Source organism: Lampris incognitus, chromosome 5 (genome assembly GCF_029633865.1).
Source record: "Lampris incognitus isolate fLamInc1 chromosome 5, fLamInc1.hap2, whole genome shotgun sequence".
In the NCBI taxonomy this organism is placed as follows: Eukaryota; Metazoa; Chordata; class Actinopteri; order Lampriformes; family Lampridae; genus Lampris; species Lampris incognitus.
In genome coordinates, this window is record NC_079215.1 from 19,342,752 (window position 1) to 19,350,079 (window position 7,328).

A 7,328-nucleotide genomic window follows, 5' to 3' on the forward strand; every position below is an offset into this window, starting at 1 on the left:
CATATTATCAAACAAGTATTATTACTAATATCTCTTCTGCATAAAACCAGATTGCGCTTCATCTATTAATCGATTTAGCCCTTGTTTTAGTCTTTTACCAAAAATTAAAGCAAATAATTTCCCATCATTGTTAAGTACACTGATAAACCCAGCCACTGAGGATGCACAAGCCAGTGCATTAGTGCCTGTGGGGCAGGGAGGGGAGGGTTGCACCAGGAAGGGCATTCAGAGTAAAACCTTTGCCAAATCAAATACGTGGATCATAAATCAGATTGAGGCCCAGGTTACCAACGATCGCCACTAGTACTGTTGGTCAGCAGGGTGCCGGTGGAAACTATGCTAATGTTGGGCAAAGGAGGAGAGGGGGAAAGCATATCCGAGGGAAGGCATATCCAGAGGCAGCAGGAGAGGAGGAAGGGTAGGAGTGTGGAGGTGAGAGTTGTAACTTTGAATGTTGGCCCTATGACTGGTAAAGGGAGAGAGCTGGCTGATGTGATAGAGAGAAGGAAAGTAGATATACTGTGTGTGCACGAGACCAGGTGGAAGGGGAGTAAGTCCCGGAGCATCAGAGGTGGGTTCAAGCATTTCTACCATGGTAGGGATGGGAGGAGAAATAGGGTAGGTGTAATTCTGAAGAAAGAGTATGTCAACAGTGTGTTGGAGGTGAAGAGTACTGGACAGAGTGATGAGTATGAAGCTGGAAATCAAAGGTGATGATGAATGTTATCAGCACATATGCCCAAGTTGGGTGTGAAATGGAAGAGAAATAAGAATTCTGGAGTGAGCTCAATGAGGTGGTGGGGAGTGTACCCAAGGAGGAAAGAGTGGTGATTGGAGCAGACTTCAATGAGCATGTTGGTGAAGGGAACAGAGGTGATAAGGAGGTGATGGGGTAGGTATGGTGTCAAGGTGAGGAATGTAGGACTGATGGTGGTGGATTTTGTGAAAAGGATGGAAATGGCTGTGGTGAATACATATTTCAAGGAGAGGGAGGAACACAGGGTGACGTATAAGACTGAGGGAAAGTGCACACAGGTGGACTATATCTTATGTAGGAGGCGCAATCTGAATGGGATTGGAGACTGCAAGGTCATGACAGGGGAGAACATAACTAGGCAGCATCATCTGTAGGATGACTTTGGAAACCAAGAAGAGGAAGAGAGTGAAGGTAGAGCGAAGGATCAAATGGTGGAAGTTGAAGAAGGAAGACTGTTGTGTGGAGTTCAGGGAGGAGTTAAGACAAGCACTGGGTGGTAGTGAAGAGTTGCCAGATGGCTGGAAAACCACTGCAGAAATAGTGAGGGAGACAGCTAGGAAGGTACTTGGTGTGTCATCAGGACAGAGGAAGGAAGACAAGGAGACTTGGTGGTGGAATGAGGAATTACAGCAAAGTATACAAAGGAAGAGGTTGGCAAAGAAAAAGTGGGATAGTCAGAGAGATGAAGAAAGTAGACAGGAGTACAAGGAGATGCGACACAAAGTGAGGACAGAGTTGGCAAAGGAAAAGGCGTATGGTGAGTTGTATGATAGGTTAGACACTAAGGAAGAAGAAAAGGACATGTACCAATTGGCTAGACAGAGGGACCAAACTGGGAAGGATGTGAAGAAGGTTAGGGCAATCAAGGATAGAGATGGAAATGTGCTGACAAGAGAAGAGAGTGTTGAAAAGATGGAAGGAGTACTTTGAGGGGCGGTGAATGAAGAAAATGAGAGAGAGAGAGAGAGAGAGAGAGAGAGAGAGAGAGAGAGAGAGAGAGAGAGAGAGAGAGAGAGAGAGAGAGAGAGAGAGAAGGTTGGTTGATGTGGGGGTAGTGAATCAGGAAGTGTGGTGGATTAGCAAGGAGGAAGTGAGGGCAGCTATGAATCAGAATCAGAATCAGAATACTTTATTCATCCCCACGGGGAAATTGGGTTCTGTTACAGACACTCAAGCTCTAGTAAGAAAAAACTAAAAACTAACAAGAGACAAGATAAGAAAATAGAAACAAGAAAAACAGAGACAAATAGAAATAAAAGATAAAATAAGATATAGAAATAAGAAAATATATCAACAAGCATGGTGCACATAACACCCTATCTATACTGCACTACTGCAGCACAAAACAAACAGCACAAACAAAACCCGACAGGGTAAAACAAGTCAAAGGGCCAGTCCAACGACCATTAACTCAATGTGTCTGACACTCTGAGGGAGGAGTTGTAAAGTTTGATGGCCACAGGCAGGAATGACCTCCTGTGGCGCTCTGTGGTGCTTTTCGGCAGAATGAGTCTATTATTAAAAGTACTCCTGTGCCCAACCAGCACATCATGGAGTGGGTGGGAGACATTGTCCATGATGGCACATAATTTCAACAGCATCCTCCTCTCAGAAACCGCCGCCAGAGAATCCAGTTCCACCCCCACAACGGATCAGTTTATTGAACCTGTTTGCATCCGCTACCCTCAACCTGCTGCCCCAACACACAACAGCAAACATGAGAGCACTGGCCACCACAGACTCATACCACATCCTGAGCATTGTCTGGCAGATTTTAAAGGACCTCAGCCTCCTCAAAAAGTAGAGACAGCTCTGTCCCTTCTTGTAGAGGGCACATGTTCTTAGTCCAGTCCAGTTTATTGTCTATATACACCCCCAGGTACTTGTAGTATTCCAGTATCCACACTGACCCCCTGGATGGAGACAGGGGTCACTGGTGTCATGTCGCTCCTAAAAATCAACAACCTGCTCCTTTGCCTTAGTCACATTGAGCTGCAGATGAAGAAAATGAAGAGTGGAAAAGCGGTTGGTCCAGATGACATACCTGTGGATGCATGGAAGTGTTTAGGAGACATGGCAGTGGAGTTTTTGACTAATTGTTTAACACAATCTTGGAAAGTGAGAGGACGCCTGAGGAGTGGAGAAGCATACTGGTAACGATTTTCAAGAATAAGGGTGATGTGCAGAACTGTAGCAACTACAGATGTATAAAGTTGATCAGCCACAGCATAAAGATATGGGAAAGAGTAATAGAAGCTAAGTTAAGAGGAGAGGTGATGATTAGTGAGCAGTGAGAAGGCCATGAAAGAGCACTACAGATGCGATGTTTGCTTTGAGAATGTTGACGGAGAAGTATAGAGAAGGCCAGGAGGTACATTGTGTCTTTGTGGATTTAAAAAGCATATGACAGGGTGCCGAGAGAGGAGGTGTGTTATTGTATGAGTTAGTCTGGAGTGGCAGAGAAGTATGTAGGAGTGGTGCAGGATATGTATGAGGGCAGTGTGACAGAGGTGAGGTGTGTGGTAAGAATGATGGATGGGTTCAAGATAGAGGTAGGAGCCCTTTGTTTGCAATGGTGATAAGACAGCTTGACGGACGAGATCAGGCAGGAGTCTCCGTGGACGATGATGTTCACGGATGACATTGTGATCTGTAGCGAGAGTAGGAGCAGGTTGAGGAGGCCTGGCAAGGTGGAGGTATGCACTGGAGAGAAGAGGAATGAAAGTCAGTAGGAGCAAGATGGAATACATATACATGAATGAGAGGGAGGACAGTGGAATGGTGAGGACGCAAGTAGAGGTGAGGACGGCATATGAGTTTAAATACTTGGGGTCAACTGTTCAAAGTAACGGGGGAGTGCAGGAGAGAGGTGAAGAAGAGAGTGCAGGCAGGGTGGAGTGGATGGAGAAGAGTGTCAGGAGTGATTTGCGACAGAAGGGTACCAGCAAGTTAAAGGGAAGGTTTACAAGATGGTACTGAGACCAGCTATGTTATATGGCTTGGAGACAGTGGCACTGACGAAAAGACAGGAGGCGGAGCTGGAGGTGGCAGAGCTGAAAATGCTAAGATTTTCATTGGGAGTGACGAAGAAGGACAGGATTAGGAACGATTATATTAGAGGGACAGCTCAGGTAGGACGGCTTGGAGACAAAGCAAGAGAGGCAAGATTGATATATACCCAGAGATGCTGGGTATATTGGGAGAAGGATGCTGAATATGGAGCTGCCAGGGTAGAGGAAACGAGAAAGGCCAAAGAGGAGGTTTATAAATGTGGTGAGGGAGGACATGCAGGTGGCTGGCGTGACACAGGAAGATGCAGAGGACGGTAAGAGATGACACGGATGATAAGCTGTGGCGACCCCTAATGGGAGCAGCCAAAAGTAGTACTAGTAGTTAAGTAGACTAATAGGTCTACTTGTACTCTTCGTTTGGTTTGGAAATTAAATTTAATTACCCCCTGCTTTAATATAGTAGGAAGCTCACCCTTTTTAACAGATTCTCTAAACATGGCTAGTAAGAAAGGTGCAAGTTTTGAAGTAAAGTTTTTAAGAAACCTCCATCAGAACATCATTACCTGGGGATTTGTCTTCTTCAAGACATTTAATACACTCAATTGCAGGTAAAGAAATCTCTTGTTCTTGGGGATGCCACTGTCGTGCCATATTTTCTCCAATTTTTGATGATCATCTTCACTGTGTTCCATGGTATATCTAATGCCTTGGAAATTCTTTTCTACCCCTCTCCTGATCAATACCATTCACCAATGAGATCCCATTCATGCTTTGTAAGCTCTTTATGGACCATAGCTTTTGCATTTTCCTTTTTAATTCTGAACACAGCCACATCCCCAATTATAAAAGGATGTGCATATTCTGTATTTTTCCCCCTGAAATGTTTCTGATTTTTTTTCACTTTATTCTTATGGTTTGCAATTAAAAAAAAAAGTAAAAAAGTTCAAACATGGTTTATCTTGGATTCATTTTATTACATCACAAAAACCTGCATTTTAACAGGGGTGTGTACTTTTTATATCCACTGTACATGTAGAAAACAGATGACACAGGGGACAAAGTGGAAATATTCTGCCAGTCACTTTAATGCAGCTTACATCACAATTAATTCACAAACCCATAGGCGGTGTCTTAGCTCTTTTGAGTAACCCGAGCTTCCCAATTATTATTCCCAATTGAAATGTAACTTATGACTGGACCGGTTACTATACATCTGTTTGTATCCTGGTACTGTGGCCTTATCTTTGAGATCCTCCTTCTTCACTTTCATCAATCTCCAGTAATTGTGCCCATCACTTAGCATATTCAAATTGTTCATTTCGCTCTCTCTCTCTCTCTCTCTCTCAAATTTTCAAATGGCTTTATTGGCATGACATAACGATGTACATATTGCCAAAGCAAGCGTTTAAATGCTGAAAAAAAAAGCTCAACATTAATTGGAAAACATGATTGAAAACATACTACAGCAAAGAAACAGTACAAAACAAAAGAATATACTGTCATTGAATACAGCAGCAACAATGTGTCAGGTGACTGTCCCTCACTTTATGGCAGGCAGCAACACAGACTGCTGCTAACTTACAGCTCTTTGAGTCTTCCCCTAGTAGGACTGGTAGTTTTTCTTCATCTGATAAAATGTACATCTCTAAGATGTTTATATTTTCCACATTTGGTGAGGAAGTGTAGCTCTGTTTTAGGCTCACTGAGGGTTCAGTGACAGCACAGCCTTTGCTCTGTAGGGAGCCAGGTTTTCCTGTCTCTCCCCTTTTCAATAGCAAAGCTGTGCTCACTCGGTCTGTACACAGTCAAGTTTCTTTTTAGTTGATCAGTCACCATGCTCAAATAATCTGCTATGGTGTACTGTCGGTTTAGAGCCAGACAGCACTGCATTTTGCTCTGTGTTTTTGTTTGTGTTTGCCAATGGGTGACGTAGTTTTGTTTGAACTGTTTCGTAACTTGATTGAATCTGATTGGTGATGTGTTCTGTTCCTGAGGTGTGTTAATAGAGCAGGTTTGTGCTCTCAGCCTCAGGACCAGTTGGGTAAGGGGGTTCCTATTACTTATTCAGCTCTTGGCATTGCAGGGCTTGGTGATGATACGAGAGGGGGTCACTTAGTTTTAAATGTGTCCAAAAGTTAATTGCTTTTTAAAAAAATGTTGGTATTAGTGGGTATTGGTCTAATTCTGTCCCGCATGCATTGTTTGTAGCTTTCCTCTGGACATTTAGCAGAATCTTACAGAACTCTGCATGCAAGGTCTCAATGGGGTGTTTATCCCATTGAGTAAAGTCTTGTTTTGTAAGTGGACCCCACACCTCACTGCCATAAATTGGTTCAATAACACAATTCATTTTAACCAAACTTGAACTGATATTTCTATGTGTATATATATATATATATATATATATTATGGCGTAGAAAGCCAGGCGTGCTTTCCCTCTCATCTCATGAAGTGCTTCATTAAAATGTCCAGTTGAACTTAGTTTTAATCTTAGATAGGTGTAGCGTGTACAGTACGCTACATGTTTTGTACCAATTGAGAATTTAGGTAGAACGTCCTGAGATCTGGATCTTTTTTGGAATATAATTATTTCACATCATCATTATTTTCATTATTTCATATCATCTCTCTCTCTCTCTCTGTTATGGTCTCATCCTTTCAGCACCTTCTGTTTGAGCAGGTCCAGAATGACCTGCCTCTCCTGGCTCTCCAAGTCGAACCTCCTCTCCTTCTCTTTCCTCTCAGCTTCCAGACACTCCCTCTCCAGGGTAATCTTACCTGGAGCAACAGGGGGAGAATAATGACAAATAACAAGATAGACATACACAACAGCTGTATAGGTAACATTGGGCACAGTATAAGAATAACAGCGATAATAAGCCAGGTAAAAGAAAGGAGAGAATGGGTGTCCTGGAAAATCACAACAGGCAGTTAAACTGGCTAGTAAAACAGGTACAAGAAAGCAGTGAAATAAAGTAGGGCAATTGCTCCACATATCTTTCACTGAACCAGACCAATGCAAGTATTCTGAAGTGAAACTTACTCCTCTGGATCTCCAGCTCCTCCTTCCTCAGAGCGAGCTCCTCCTCACGGAGCCGTTGCTCTGCCTCTGAGCGTTTCTCTAGAAAGATGAGGATCTCGGAGTAGGTCTGGCAGCAGCACTGGCAAGGTTGCTTGGCTTTGGGCCCTGCAAAAAACTCAGACACCTCCTCTACCTCCGCAGGAGCAGCAGCTATGACAACAGATGAAGAGAGGAGATAAGGGTAATTTTGCGGTAAATTGATTAACTTTATATACACCAATATACTGCAAAATCACAACTTTTTGAGTTTTTGATATTCATTGATATTGGATCATGTGATGAGATTGAAGATGGCACCCTACTATTTGTTGTTTGTTTTCGTGTTATAAATTGCTTTTGATGCCCAAAAAAACATCTTGCAAATTACCTATGATTGCCAGACTTTACTGAACATAAGATTAGATGTTCCCAATAGCTGGAAGCCACGTGACTTGCTGAGAGATTACATACAACAAACAGGTACCACAATGGAGTAATG